Below are 16,249 nucleotides of genomic sequence, written 5' to 3' on the forward strand. Positions count from 1 at the left end.
GTTGAGAGGACAAAAGGTTTTGATCATTCCACTTTTCTTGTTGTTCAGTTTGTACTTTCCCATTTAAAAGACATGGCCCTTTTGATATGTGAGAGGACTTCAAAGCTCTTCATTGTTACATGAACCAGCAAGCAGTGACATTTGCTAAAATGTCTAGGCATCCTCTTTTTATGGCAAGGGCTAGCTTCCGTGTTTCAGTGGAACAGGGTGTTTGTTTTTTGCACATTGCATCTGCAACCACAGAACTAGCATTACGTTTTGGAATGTGGGAAGTAATGGGTGTGCCATGGGAGACATCTGAGGTATCATGAGGTTCACACATTACAGTGTCCCCATGAAGAAGTCCCTGCCAGGGAAGAGGAGGAGGAGGAGGCCAGTGGCAGAGGCAGCTCATCAACCACTGGTTGCAAGAGGTGAGCGCTTCAGTATTTTTTCCAGCTTCTTCACTCTGTTCATCTGTCCTTATCTCCCTGGCCCCTGTGGAGTTTGATAGGTGGGTGAGGCCCCTTCATGTCAATCACCGGATGTCAGGTGAACCACTTTTGCCTGCCAGGTTTGAAATTGAGCGGTGTTTTGTAAACCCCCCTGATCAGTGATGGCTGGAGATTGCAGGGTGCACAGCACTTTGCAAGCTCCACTGAGCTGCTGATTAGCAGGGCCTGCAAAACCCCTTACGGCCAAGCCCCAAGAACACATGCCCCACACCTGACATAATAAATGATGCCAGGAATAGGGAAGGTGGACTTGGTTTTGCCAAAACAGTCTTGTGGGCCAAAGGAGAAGGCCTGGCAGGCCTAATTAGGCCCATGGGCCGGAGGTTCTCCGCCACTGATTTAAGAAATGTCTGGCCCTAAAGGCTTTTGGATGAGTGGGTGCCAATGTCTGTTACAGTACTTAATTAGAAGAAGAAAGTATGTCCAAAAAAAATCCCCAACATGGAACGGAGGAATCCCAGGCTAAATAATACGTAGATGGCTGCTGTACAGCTTGACAGATTGTTGCAAAAACCCCTTGTTATCATCAAATAGATTTTACTCTTCATCAATTTAAATACATGCTTGGCATGCAGAAGGTCTCCTGTTCATTCCCTAACATCTCCAGCTAAAGAATTTCAGATATCAGGCCTGGGAAAGACAACTGCTTGAAACATTGGGAGGGCACAGCCAGTCTAGCAGTACTAAGCTAGATGGGCTTGCAATCTGAGTCAGCATTACGCAGCTTCATGCATTCACATTTCAAGCATGTGCCATGTAAAACCTTGCAACACTGCATCGCTATGTGAGATGTCATTACCGTGATGCAACATTACAGAAACTGCAGCTATTGCAGCATCATGCTGATTCTTCCTGGAATTACTAAATTAGTGAAACCCTTTACATCCTTTACAACAGTAATGGATGAGCAGTGTCATTGTTCCTGAAGGGTTGTGAGACAACATGGTGCATTTCAGAAAAGGGACATTCCCAGCTCTACCTGTGAACGTCCGGGATTGAACCAAGGACCTTCTGCATGCAAAGCAAATGCTCTACCACTAAGCTATGGTACTTCCCAGTTGTTGCTTCAGGCACTTCACACAAACGTTTGGACAGAACCAGCAGCAGCCATGATGCCGGCCGGGGCTGGTACCAGCGGTGTGTCTGTGCTCCCAGGGATGCCCCCTTCATGAGATTCACATGCAAAAGGGGCTCTACTTAAGTGAACTGACCGCTGATAACTGTTAACTTTGTGTAAAGTGTAGCTCCCTGCAGGATGCCTAGACTGTAGCCCTGAGCATGTGCCATATGAGACTCTGTGAGGCATTTTTTGGTGACGCCATTTTGAGGGATAGTGGGAGACATGAGAGTGAAAAGAGACTGGGGAGACCACAGGGAGCAAGAAAACAGCAGAAAATTGCAGCCTTCTGCCCTCACACAGTATTAATCCAGCTGCCATTCCACAGCCAAGGAGTGACAGAGGCTGAGGCCTACAGCAGCATTACAGCCTAGGACTAAATAGCAGCAGATAGGGTTGCCAGGTCTCCGGTTTTCGGCCGGAGTTTCAGGGAAAAAGGGGCCGTCTGGATGATCGGCTTTAAATTGGCCGCCTTCCCGCCCTTTGTCATTGAGGCAGCGAGAGCTGGTGCCGCCGGGGCGGGCTCTGTCTTCCCAGCCAGAGATGCCCTGCGGCCGAGGCCAGAGGTGCAGCCTGTCTTGGACAGGGGCGGGCGGGAGCGGCAACGAGGGGCTGGCCCTGGGCGCACGAGGCGGGCGCTGCTTAAAAGGCCGGTCGGGCGAGCGCGGCACTGTCATTCTCCCTCCTGCTGTGGGCGCCGCTGGGCGGGAGTGGCCGCGATGGAGCTTGGCGGTGGCGGCGGCGGCGGCGGCCGCAGCATCTCTGGCTGGGGGGGGCATCGCGGCTGCTGCCGCCCAGCGGCGCCCACAGCACGAGGGGTGAAGCGGCCGGGCGTCCTCGGGGCTAAGAAGGAGCTGGCCCCGTCCGGCGTCCACTACTGCTGTGGGTAGCAGGCTGGAGAGAGAGAGAGAGAAAGAGAGAGATGCTGGAGAAAGAGAGAGAGGCTGGAGAAAGAGAGAGATGCTGGAGAGAAAGAGAGAGATGCTGGAGAAAGAGAGAGATGCTGGAGAGAGAGAGAGAGAGATGCTGGAGAAAGAGAGATGCTGGAGAAAGAGAGAGATGCTGGAGAGAGAGAAAGAGAGAGATGCTGGAGAAAGAGAGAGATGCTGGAGAGAGAGAGAGAGAGAAAGAGAGCGATGCTGGAGAAAGAGAGAGATGCTGGAGAAAGAGAGAGATGCTGAGAGAGAGAGAGAAAGAGAGAGATGCTGGAGAGAGAGAGAGAGAAAGAGAGCGATGCTGGAGAAAGAGAGAGATGCTGAGAGAGAGAAAGAGAGAGATGCTGGAGAGAGAGAGAGAGAGAAAGAGAGCGATGCTGGAGAAAGAGAGAGATGCTGGAGAAAGAGAGAGATGCTGAGAGAGAGAGAGAAAGAGAGAGATGCTGGAGAGAGAGAGAGAGAAAGAGAGCGATGCTGGAGAAAGAGAGAGATGCTGAGAGAGAGAAAGAGAGAGATGCTGGAGAGAGAGAGAGAGAGAAAGAGAGCGATGCTGGAGAAAGAGAAAGATGCTGGAGAAAGAGAGAGATGCTGAGAGAGAGAGAAAGAGAGAGATGCTGGAGAGAGAGAGAGAGAGAGAGAGAGAGAGAGCGATGCTGGAGAAAGAGAGAGATGCTGGAGAAAGAGAGAGATGCTGAGAGAGAGAAAGAGAGAGATGCTGGAGAGAGAGAGAGAGAAAGAGAGAGATGCTGGAGAAAGAGAGAGATGCTGGAGAGAAAGAGAGAGAGGCTGGAGAGAGAAAGAAAGAGTTTGGCCATAATCCTCAGTTTCTTACTATTTCCTCTGGATAATTGCACTGCTGGAAACGGACAGAATCATCATGTAATTGTCTTTTCTTGACAGGATGTGGGAGTGAGATTGAAATGACAACAAATAGGAATGTTTGCCATTTTTCCATTTTTCTGCACATTTCCCATCTCCCCAAAGCAGCCTTCCCCAACCTGGTGCCTTCCAGATATCTTTGGGCATACAGCTGCCACCAGCTAACATCTGGAGGGCACCAAGCTGGGGAAGTCTGCCCTAAATTGTCAGCTGCTTCAGGTCTATCAGATCTAAGCATATGGTCACCCTGTTGTGGGAAAGTTCCCATTAAACTGACTCGTGTTGTCTCATTAAGTCTCTAATGTGGCAATTTAAGCGAACAGACCTGATCTTGTTCTGGGTTTTGGACTTCCAGCAGGGGCTTAGACTAGAAGGACTAAAAGGCCCCTTCTAGCTCTGTGATTCTATGCTACATGTGTGTGTGTGTGTGTGTGTGTGTTACACACAAATGCACAGGCACACACACAAGCATACTTTTTTTCTTTGATCAATTTTGCTTAGAAAAAAAGTGTCTTGTTCTTGTCAGTTGACTTCCTTTTTTATTCTTTGTATGTACTTAAACAAGCTGGTCTGTTTTAAAAGAAAAGCTTGGTGGTGTTTGTGAGAGCCCACGAAAGAGCAATTTCAGGTAACTGCCACAGCCAAATGGTTAAGAATTGGCCTTATGACATAATGTGTACTGGCTGGTCTCTACAGAATTCCAAACACCATTTCAGACTTAAGGCTGCCATCTATTATCCCAAAGGCAGCCAAAGTAGCATCCTCCAGATATTGTACTAAAACTCCCATGAGCCCTATCCTGCTTGGCCAGCAATCACAATAAAGTCCAAAAACTTGACTGCATCTGTTTAATTATATGCATGGAAATGGACTGCCTTCAAGTCGATTCCGACTTATGGCTACCCTATGAATAGGGATTTCATGGTAAGCGGTATTCAGAGGCGGTTTACCATCTAAGGCTAGTACTCCCCACCTGGCTAGGGCCTGCTCAGCTTGCCACAGCTGCACAAGCCAGTCCCTTCCTTGTCCGCAACTGCCAGCTGGGGGAAACGGCTCCTTGCGACTATGCACCTTGCCCACAGGTGGCAGGGCACATATTCCCTGAGCCACTCACTGTGGGGGTGATCTTTAGCTGGCCCTTGACATCCAGGAGACACAAGTGGGGATTTGAACTCATAGACTCTGGACTCCCAGCCAGGCTCTCCTCCCCACTGTGCTATACCATCTGTTGCATGAGCATACAGTTAACATACAACTGACTTCATAGCACCATGCAGATAACAACTGGCTCACTCTGCATTAGCATAGCTGCTGCAAGCACTCTTAGTTCATTTTTACAAGATAGTTCAACATGCTATCTTGTTCATTAAAAAAATGCATTCATTCCTGACTTTACCTCTTACCACTTCTCCAGGCTGTAAAAAATAAAATAAAACACCTTCCACTTTCCTTTTTTGTATCTTTAATTCAGTTGTTGTTGTTAATGTGCCTTCAAGTCAATTTCAACTTATGGTGACCCTATGAATCAGCGACCCCAATAGCATCTGTCATAAACCACCCTATTCAGATCTTGCAAGTTCAGGTCTGTGGCTTCCTTTATGGAATCAATCCATCTCTTGTTTGGTCTTCCTCTTTTTCTACTCCCTTCTGTTTTTCCCAGTATTATTGTCTTTTCTAATTAATCATGTCTTCTCATTATGTGTCCAAAGTATATGTGTCCAAAGTCAGAGGAAGGCAATGGTAAACCACCTCTGAATACCTCTTACCATGAAAACCCTATTCATAGGGTCACCAAAAGTTGGGATCGACTTGAAGGCATTCCATTTCCATTTTCCATCCATACTCCCTAAGGTGGTGAGAAGGAATGACCTTGTCACTTCAGCTGGACCTCTTTTAGGTAAGATTTCTATTTTAATTTCCAATCAGAAATTTTTTTTTGAATGGTATGCTGCACGCACACGTGGTTGATACAATGTATCATGCTTCATGACGTCACTAGGGCCCGCCCCATGACATCACTAGGGCCCGCCCCATGACATCACTAGGGCCCGCCCCGTGACATCACTAGGGCCTGCCCTGTGACATCACTAGGGCCCACCCCATGACATCACTAGGGCCCGCCCCCATTTTCTCAGGTTTTTGGATGGTTCCGACCTGGCAACCCTAGCAGCAGAGGCCACTATCACTCCCTACTCATGGATAACTGATTTATTGGACTTCATCCCCCCTCCGTAAGTATTTCAGTTTGAGACACATTAAATTATATGTTTATCTGAGTGCTTCCCTCCCTCTTTGCTTCATTTTCTTCAATAAATCCTTGTCAGTGAACATTTTTGCCTTTCATTTTTATTCCGTTTTCAACATTTTTGGTGGGCAGACCAAATTTAAGAATTGTGACTTGTAACCAACTAACTTTTACTCAAGAGTCAACCTATTGCAGTTAATGGATCTTAACCATGTCTATCAGTTTCAGTGGGTCAGCTCTGTGTATTAGCGTTGGATACGGCCCAATATGAATAACCGTACATGTGAGCAGATCATGTGTGTGAATGCACACTCTACACAAATTGTTCGTCCATTGCCTGTAAAGTGAGAAGAGCCCCTAAGAAAGCAGGGACAGCAGAAGGAGATGGGTGGCTTTGGATTTATTTATTCATGGAAAGATTTCTTACCTGCCCTTTAGGGCACAATTGCCCTCACAAGGCAATGTTCAGAATGCTACAATATAACAAATGTTTGATAGACTGAGATGAGGTCGTCGTTACTATGCTGCCAAAGGTTCCTGTAGCTGTATGGGGGTGTTGTTTTACTGTTTTGTTTTCATACATATTTGTTTTAGTTTTTAACAATGTCGTAAGTCGCTTGGAGACCTTCAGGTAACAAGCAACTAACAAATCTAATACATACTAACAAATGCATAAAAATAATAACATTGAAATTTTGTTGCACTCTTTCAAAATGAGCAAGGCCAATTAGCCCATTGCACTGCAATTAATAAAATGCAGGTTGAAATAGAAATATCAAACAGAATATTTGTTTACTGATGCAGCCACATATATTTCTAGGAAGGATGCCAAATAAAAAAAGAGGACAGGGCTTCTGCCCCTTTAATCATTCTGAAGAAAACTATTAAAGGTGCAGAAGCCCTGTCTTCTGTTGCATTTGGCCATCCTATTTCCAGGGGGATGGGAGTTCACAGATCTGAGGGTTAGGTGAAGAAGGAGAAAGCCAAAAGAAGGCATCTAAGAGAGGAAAGTGGCACAGCACAGGATCTGAAGAAGATGACACACGTAACAAACCCAATCTCTAGCTGCAGGCCTTTCCCTGGTATTGTTCATGGGAAAGTAAGGAGGAAGTTCAAACCAAACCTCCCTCCCAGTGTACAGCCCCACTATTAATATTTCACTTCTATCTCTTCACCACCAGAGAGCAGCCCTCTAGTTCAGAGCTGATGATCACAAAGCAGCAAAGCAGCAAAATAAAATGTTGTCATTCCTCGAATTCTCAGACTGTTCTCTTGTTGCCAGTCCCACAGGGGGATCTGTGAGGACTACATAATAATTCACCGGGTAATGCATTGGAGATGAAGCAGTTCCGTATAAATGCAAAGCATTACATTTCACAGACCTTTGAATCTAGAGATGAGAAGGCCTCTTGAATCGCTCTGTTCAGTATATGGTGCCCCCTGCTATTTATTTATTTTTAAAATTACTTTGGCACATTCTTCATGTTTTATTGACAACTCTGCATGGTACATATCCACACGGATCCCTCTTTTCTCCTGTTGATGCTGTCTGTTAAAAGGCCCAGAGCATTTTGGAAAAACTCTCTCTAGACAGCCACTAAAATATTCTCTTTATTGGGCTATGTTTTTCTTGACTACCTGCCAAAGTTAACTTCTGCATTTCAAGCCAAATGCTATTTAGAGCCATTAAGTCAGCGGGATGGCTCTCTTCTCTGTGCTGGCTTCAATAAGTATCTGTGCAATTTAATTCTGGAGTGCACAACATGCAGACCAGGAAGACACTGGGGCCGTGTACTCCAAATATCTTGATAGGTGCAGAACATTTTTTCTGAATTACAGAACTCCACACACTCGCACCTAAAAAAGTGTGTACATCCAATGCCAGAGGCATTAGCAAAGGAGGCTGACTGGAAGGAAGACCAGAGAATGAATCACATAGAAATGCAGCAGGTAACCTCATCTATGGCTTGGCATTTTATTCTTACAGGCTCTTTAAGTCTGCAATTTTAAATACACAGAAGGACAGGGATTGGAAACTACAACTCCCATCATCCCTGGCTATTGGCAATGTCGGCTGTGGCTCATGGAAGTTGGAGTCCAACAACTTTTAGACAGCCAGGGGTTCCCCACCATTGCCGTATAGAGTGTGCCCCGGTGAATGCAGTGAGAATTATTTCTGCATAAACCTGCAAACTGGCATGACTATTTAATTTATTTATTCTAGGGCAATACTTGCAGTTCTTTTTCAGAAAACAGTCTGGGAATAAATGCAATGAAGTAATTAATGTGCTTTATCCAGAGTAATAAAAGTGTCTGCCTTCTTAAAAAGAAAAAAAGAAACACAAGCTTCTAGCCCTCACAAACTCAAGTGGTCACAGGGGAAATTTTGAAGGGGCTGTAGCATATACCTTATTAAAATTTAATAACCATTTATGACGTTTAATTTTTCTGACCTCATTTTACAAATGCTTATTATGGAAGTGACCAGGAAAGATGCAAAGTTCTGCACTTGCAGCATCTTTGAAGATGCAAAGGTGATCATGAAACATATCTTCCAGTGCTTGAGGCTGTCTTTGGAGCTCACATGTCAGATGGTATAAAATGAAAAAGAAAGTGGGAGACAGCCTGTCTTAGAAAAAATAAAAATATGTTCTTTCTTTCAGTGTAGTCTTTACCACTGCATGACAAAATAAGGAAATGCAAAGGGAGCTGTGTCTGGCCTTTCAGGTATTGCCAAGCTGGTGTCTTTGACCATTAACTGGATGAACATAAGTAGTTACCAAAGAGAAATAATTTGTAAAAAAGTGTAACAATTTGAGGCAGATTTATTTAGGTGTCTGTTCCATCATTTTGAGCAGTAGGAGGGCTCTGCAGTCCTAGTGGCCAAGATCCATCATAAATACATTCAACACCCTTTTCTCTTTAGTGTGTTAATATAGGTGACTCCCATAAACGCCACCCTTGACTTTAATCGTTTGCCTATTCTTTATTCTAACCATAGCATTCTGAAGATTGTATTTTGCTGTCCCTTTTCATTTCCGCAGCAAATCTTTAACATCATTTTCACAAGTGGCATTAAAACCAGCTTTTAGTCTAGGCCATGGTGTTAAATCAAGCATGGAAGCAAGACATAAAAGGGGGCAAGCATGTGACAACCAGTGTGTGGAATAGCCAGAGTTTTGGATTTGGAGTAGAGAGTTCTGGGTTCAAATCCTTTTGTGAGCCTTGTGAGCTGCCTTGTGGGCCTTTTGGCCAAAAGGCGGCATAGAAATAGAATAAATAAATAAATCCATTGTTTACCTTGAAACATCCAAGATTTAAAACACAAATACAAGGTTGTAGTCCTCATGAACTGAATGTCATAGAGAACGCCGGAGTGATGTGGAAACAGTTATTCTTAGCCTAACCTCACAGAAACAGGTAGAATGAATTTAGCAATGGGGGGGTGTTTGTTGAATGTTCTGCCTCTTCTACTGTGCTTCTAAGTAGGACTTTGTACCAGCCAATCTAATTATCCTGTTATGGCTGTTGGCTGGCTGTTTCTTTTGTTATGCAAAGCTCTTGTTAATGGCCCGGAATGGTTGTGGCTTAAGCCACAGTTGGCAGAACTCTCTTGAGTATTTGAATGGGAGAGCTACCAGTCTGAACTTGGAAAGTAACACACCCCTTCCTCCCCAGCTAAGGAGAAAGATTGATGTGTGTGAAGAAATAAATAAAACTTTTCTAAGTCTTACAGCAAGTTGGCTCTGCATAAGTCTCCAGTGCTCCTTCTTCCAAAGGAAGCCAAACTCAGATAATGCTACCCCAGAACATAAGAACATAAGAAGAGCCTGCTGGATCAGGCCAGTGGCCCATCTAGTCCAGCATCCTGTTCTCACAGTGGCCAACCAGGTGCCTGGGGGAAGCCCGCAAGCAGAACCCGAGTGCAAGAACACTCTCCCCTCCTGAGGCTTCCGGCAACTGGTTTTCAGAAGCATGCTGCCTCTGACTAGGGTGGCAGAGCACAGCCATCACAGCTAGTAGCCATTGATAGCCCTGTCCTCCATGAATTTGTTTAATCTTCTTTTAAAGCTGTCCAAGCTGGTGGCCATTACTGCATCTTGTGGGAGCAAGTTCCATAGTTTAACTATGCGCTGAGTAAAGAAGTACTTCCTTTTGTCTGTCCTGAATCTTCCAACATTCAGCTTCTTTGAATGTCCACGAGTTCTAGTATTATGAGAGAGGGAGAAGAACTTTTCTCTATCCACTTTCTCAATGCCATGCATAATTTTATACACTTCTATCGTGTCTCCTCTGACCCGCCTTTTCTCTAAACTAAAAAGCCCCAAATGCTGCAACCTTTCCTCGTAAGGGAGTCGCTCCATCCCCTTGATCATTCTGGTTGCCCTCTTCTAAACCTTTTCCAACTCTATAATATCCTTTTTGAGATGAGGCGACCAGAACTGTACACAGTATTCCAAATGCGGACGCACCATGTGTGTGCGTGCATGCAAACAAGACCAACAGGGCCATTTTGCTTAGTTTTCCCCCCAAAAGGGTTTGTTTATATTCCTGAGGGAATGTATGTTTCTTGGGGTAGCTTGGTGACACTGATGCAATAGGTAATACTTGTGTGTCATATTAATTATATAATCAGAACAAGGGAAGTTTGTTTTGTTTGTGGCAAATGAGGTGGGGATTTAGAGAGCGAATCGATTTGATGATGATATGCAACTTATCTCCTTTATTTATTGTTATGGCTAAATGACTTATGGTATTTATCAGATCCAAAAGGTAAAGGTGTCCCCGCACTTGTAGTGCGAGTCATTTCCGACTCTTAGGGTGACGTCTTGCGACGTTTACTAGGCAGACCGTATATATGGGGTGGGATTGCCAGTTCCTTCCCCGGCCTTTCTTTACCCCCCAGCATATGCTGGGTACTCATTTTACCGACCACAGATGGATGGAAGGCTGAGTGGACCTCGACCCCTTTTACCGGAGATTCGACCTCCTCCTTCCGTTGGAATCGAACTGCGGCTGTGAGCAGAGCTCACTTACTATGGAAATGCACACAAAATGGTATGTATTGGGTGTGTGTGTTTGGAAGTATCTTCTAGCCCTTGGCAATTGACGACAAAGTCCTGGTTCCAGTGTCTTTCCTCCAGGATAAGGGAGATGCTGCAGATGGACTAAGAGGGTCCACTGATGATGGTCAAGGTCCCATTCTGCAGAAGCAGCCTTTCTGTTGATTGACAAACAGATTTATCTAGCCCGGGGGGGGGGAACCTGTGGCCCTCCGGATGTTTTTGGAGTACAACCCTCATCATTCTCAATGATTGGTCATGTTGAGTGGGGTTGATGGGAATTGGAGTTTAACAACATCTGGAAGACTATGGGTCCCCCACTCCTGCTCAAGCCCTTTGCAGTTTATGTGTCCTGGCCCCATTCTCAGTTATGCACGCTTAGAATACAATAAAATAAAATAGATTATTCTCATCCACGATTAATTGGATTGTGCGTTTTAGGCATGATGCTCTGTGGCCTGCATCCTGTCCCTGCAGGAACAGAGAACTGATGAGCTGATGGGTATTTTCCATGGCTGGCTGGCTGGCTGGTGTTATCCCAGCCCTTTTTACAGCTCCTTGAACAAGAGCCAGAGAGAAGTGGCCGGCAGCAGCATTGCCAAGTTGCAACTCCCAAGCATTACTGCTACTGCTATTTATAATTCTGCCTCAGCCTGTGCTATGCTGATGAGATAATAGCATCGCTGTTTGGCTATGCAAAGCTAATATCCCTCTCCCCCCACTTCTACTGTGCTGTAATTATTTTCTAATTTGTAATCAGCTTTAGTGTGTGTTTTTTATTGTTCACATTTTGTACTGGGTTTGTATTTTTAATTGTCTGTAAACCACCCACAGACCTGAGTTATATAGGCAGTTTACAAATGTAACAAGCAAATAAATCTTTGCTACTGAGCATATATTTTTCTCTCTCAAAAAGAAATGCTGATCTTTAGTTAGATAACTAAGGGGGTAAAGGCTGGGAAGGGGGGCATTGTGAGTGAAATGTTTAAGTGAATATTTTCCTATGGGAACAATAAAGGAGGTTTGGGGGAATCCAGATGATGCTGAAACTACAACTCCCATCAGCCCCATTAAACATGGCCAGTGTCCAGGGATGCTATAGAGTCAATCTGGGGTTTCTGAAGCATGTGCGTAGGTCAGTTGTAGTTTTTCCTACGTATTGGATATGACATACTGGTTTTTTGCATTCAATGACATAAATTATATTGCAGGACCTGCAGGTGATGTTCTGTTTGATGTAATATGTTATGCCTGTCCTAGTGCTTTTGAAAGTAGCTGTCTCCCTGAGGTACAAACAGGTGATACAGTGTTTGGAGTGACAAGGATGAGACCCAGGATTGGTGATAGGTGGCTTAAGCACAACTCTCACTATTAGGAGGCTGGTGAAATGCTACAACAGGAGGCTTGTAGATGACTCTAGCAAGATGTTCAGAGTTTGCTAGCAATGGGTAGCTCTCCCTGATTGTTTGGTGATAGGAGATGCTGGATGGAAATCTACACAAATGGAATCTGTTGTTCTTTGTTCTTTGAAACCTCATTATGATGGAGGTTTATTCTGACAGAATGGAGGCTCAGTGGATGTTAGAAGAATTAAATTGGGCTAGATGATCTATTTATTCAAACATTACATATAATATTATTCTGTTTGAAATGCCTATCAGTCATAAGACATAATTAAAAACTTCCATATATATCAATACAATTACTTATGCTGGTAATCAATCTGATTTTACAGCAAACTGCAGTTTCAGATTCAACTGTTAATGCGCCCCAAATAGAAATAGAACATAACCTCCAATTTGAAACACACAAAAATGCTGTCTTCACCATCATATGACATTGACCAATAAAAAGGCTTTGAAATTAATAAAAATAAATTTGACACAGATTTCTAGGATGAATAATGAGAGAAATATAATTTTCTAGGTTTGATTCTCCATAGAAACAGTAGTATCACAGGAAAGAAGCAAAGTAAGAACACTAACAAACATACAAAAATATAATTCTCCATTTTTGGAGATGTAGTCCTGATTGCAGGTGTTGCCACCACTCACCATATGCTCACAGGCACATATTACCAAATTCTTCCAAGCTACACAGGAAGTGGATTGGACTGTGAAAGACCAACCCAAATTGTGTTTGCATTTTGACAAATTTGTGGGGCAGTAAAATATCTCAGAGAGGAGGTCAGGTCCCATGCTCCCCTGGTGCATTCATTATAGCTGCCTAATTTCCCTGCTTTTTAAAGTTCGGTAGAAATATCTGTTGGCTATAGGTATGTCCTTAAACTGCAAGGTTTTTTGCCTATTAGTGAATTTTTTTGGATTGCATTTTGTATTTTTTAAAGAAACTTGGAAACCACCCAGAAGTCATAAAAATTATATATATAGATGCATAGTGACTGAGGCTGAAGGTTACTACTGCTGCTGCTTTCAAAAATTGGAGAGAAGTGATTGATGCAGTTTCTGAAAGAAAAGAGTTTTGATGTGAAAGCCAGGCTATAGAGTTGACAGGATGTTACCAACCATTACATCCTTCCTGAGATGCTGGTCACTCAGCTTCAGGTGGCAGTATGTGTAGCTCATGGAGAGGAAAGGAAGATGCTGATTGGATAGGAAAGCACAAGGGACTAATGAAATATAGGAGCACAAGACAGGATCACTTCCCTGACTCATATGCTTATGAAAAATTTAGCTGTAGGTTGTAAGCTATAATATAGTACTGCTGCTAGGCTGGTCCCGAGTAGTGGCTTAAGTAGGGAGAGTGGCAGGGAGGATCTCTTGTAGGCATTATTGGTCTTACTTGAACAGAAGACTCCAGCCCTCTGGTATCAGTTGCCAGCAGAAATGAGACATGCTCCTAGTGTCTTGATATTTAAGCAGCAACTAAATAGGTTTTATTTAAGAAGGCTTTCCCTGAAGTGTGACTCCATCATTTTATGGAGTATTAACTGTATAATTGTAGAAATGGTTGTGTTCTTAATGTCTGCATCTTTTGCATTTTATCTTCTTGTATGCTGCTTCAAAAGCTTTTGGTGGTGAAGTGGTTTATAAATCTGTTAAACAAATATAACACACAAAAACGGGCACACACACCCATTCTTTAGGCCACGCCCATTTAAGACTACCTTGTTTGACCTCACCTCTGCTTTGAAAGAAATGGGTATTAAATAATAAATAGTATTAATAGAGTGCCTTCTCCGCATCACTTAAGAACTGAAGCTTTTCCCAGCACATTTAGTCTTACGGCTTCCATGCAGATGCCAATGTTGGTTGGTGATACAGTTGGGTAACTATAGGCCCCATCTGCACTATACGTTCAAAGCACTATCATGCCACTTTAAACAGTCATGGATTCCGCCAAAGAATCCTAGGAGCTGTAGCTTGTTAAGGGTGCTGAGAGTTATCAGGAGTTCTTCCCTTCACAGAGCTACAGTGTGCAGAATGGTTTAACAATCAACCCCTCTTCCTAGGAAACGTTGGGAACTGTAGCTCTGTGAGAGAAACAGGGGTGTCTTCTCAGCACCCTGAACAAACTACAGTTCCCAGGAGGGAAGCCATGACTATTTAAAGTAATATGATATAGCTTTAAATATATAGTGCGGATGGTGTCTTAGAATTAATGGTTTTATGTTCCCTATTCACTACCACCCTTCATATGGTAATGGGTGTTACGTCCCTTCCTTCAAAATATGGTAAGCCAGCCTAGTTGTGTTAGGAGGTCCTTCTGCTCATTCTCAGCAGAGCGCTGCCTTTCTGCCCTGAAGTCCTGACCTGTTGGTGCTGCTAACAGGGGGAGTCTTTTTAAAAATTAAAACACTGTTCTCCCCTCCTTTGTCAGCATTCTGAGAACACAGTACCTTCCTGTGAAGGGTTCTGAAACTTTTAAAGCATGTTGACGTACGGTGGTACTCAATCTTATCTTCCACTAAAATGCATGCTGGCACTCTGCTCCAAACATAGGGTTGCCATATTGCCCGGTTAGCCAGGCTTTACTCAGATTCTAGCCATGCTACCCAGTGCCCACTTAGCCCATTGGGTGGCCTGGATTCCAAGCTTTCATTTTTTTAAAAAAGCAAACCGCTAGCCCTTGTTGATCCAGACATAAGGCAAAATGTGGAGGCAATTTTCTGCCCATTTTGTGACAAATCAGCCTATTCCCACCTTCCATTTTTCATAGCCACTGAGAGACACCACAGCTATCCTGGGAAAATCAAGAATTTTAGTCTGCTCCTCTGCTGTATATGCAGAATCTAAGCAGTTTAGAAAATTGCACATGCTCACTTGATCAACGTGCAGCTCTGCCCCTTATCCAGAGACTTTCTGGTTGAGACAGCAAGGAGAAGCAGCCTTCATCTCAATTGCCCCTGTGTCTCTGGGAATGTGTCTTACAGTAAGGTGAATACAATGGAAGTGTCTGCCTGCCATCATGGAGAATGGAATAAAGGGGTTTGAATCCACCAAATGTTTCCTCGCCTGAACAAATACAAGATATACAAGCAAACCTCTCTGTAAAAAAGGCTGTATCTGCATTTTTTTGGCCTTGCTCCCGCCCTGTTAATTGGTGCTTACTCCCAAGTAAAGTTGCATTGGAATGCAGCCTCACTCACCCTGTTGCCCAACAGAGCTTCTGTTCAGCAGTTCAGAAAAGGCTGAAATATGTATTTTTAATACATATCCTCCTTCAAAATGAGTGGCAGGCATCTCCCATCGAAGATCACCCCCCTTCATTTCCTCCCCAGGAGATAGGGATGTGTGTGTGCGCGCGTGCGCGTGCGCACACACGCACGCACATGCACACACACGCACACACAGAGAATATTTATTTATTTATTAAATTTTTATACCGCCCCATAGCCAAAGCTCTCTGGGCAGTTCACAACATCAAAATCCCAGAGATCCCAGCCCTCCTCCGTGTGACAATCTTTCATGTACTTGAAGAATTCTATCATATCTCCCCTCAGTCTTCTCTTCTCCAGGCTAAACATGCCCAGTTCTTTCAGTCTCTCCTCATAGGACTTTGCTTCCAGTCCCGATCATCCTTGTTGCCCTCTTCCGAACCTGTCCCAGTTTGTCTGCATCCTTCTTAAAGTGCAGAGATCAGAACTGGACACAATCTTGATTTCTGTCTGTGTTACAATTTGTACTGGTATGTTCATTTCACATTTCCCAATTGTTGATACAAACAACCTCTCAGTCACAATATTGCTTTTAATGGATTCTTTGCTGGCTTTTTTGTTTTATGCTGGATTTTTATACTGCTGCATTGACTTGTTTTATGTCTATTTTGTGTTCTTATTATGTTTTTACATTGATTGTATATTTTTAGTGTTTTTATTATGTTTGCAAGCTGCCCTGAGTTCTAACAGTGGAAGGACAGAATATAAATCCTCTTAATAAATAAATATTCCATAGTGTTGGAAACTAGAGTCTATGCATTTAAAGCTGAAAACGTAAGGGTTTTTAAACATCCTCCCCCCAGTTTTTGATGGTAATTACTAGGCACAAAAACAAAAT

Source organism: Rhineura floridana, chromosome 1 (assembly GCF_030035675.1).
Source record: "Rhineura floridana isolate rRhiFlo1 chromosome 1, rRhiFlo1.hap2, whole genome shotgun sequence".
NCBI classification, from domain to species: domain Eukaryota; kingdom Metazoa; phylum Chordata; class Lepidosauria; order Squamata; family Rhineuridae; genus Rhineura; species Rhineura floridana.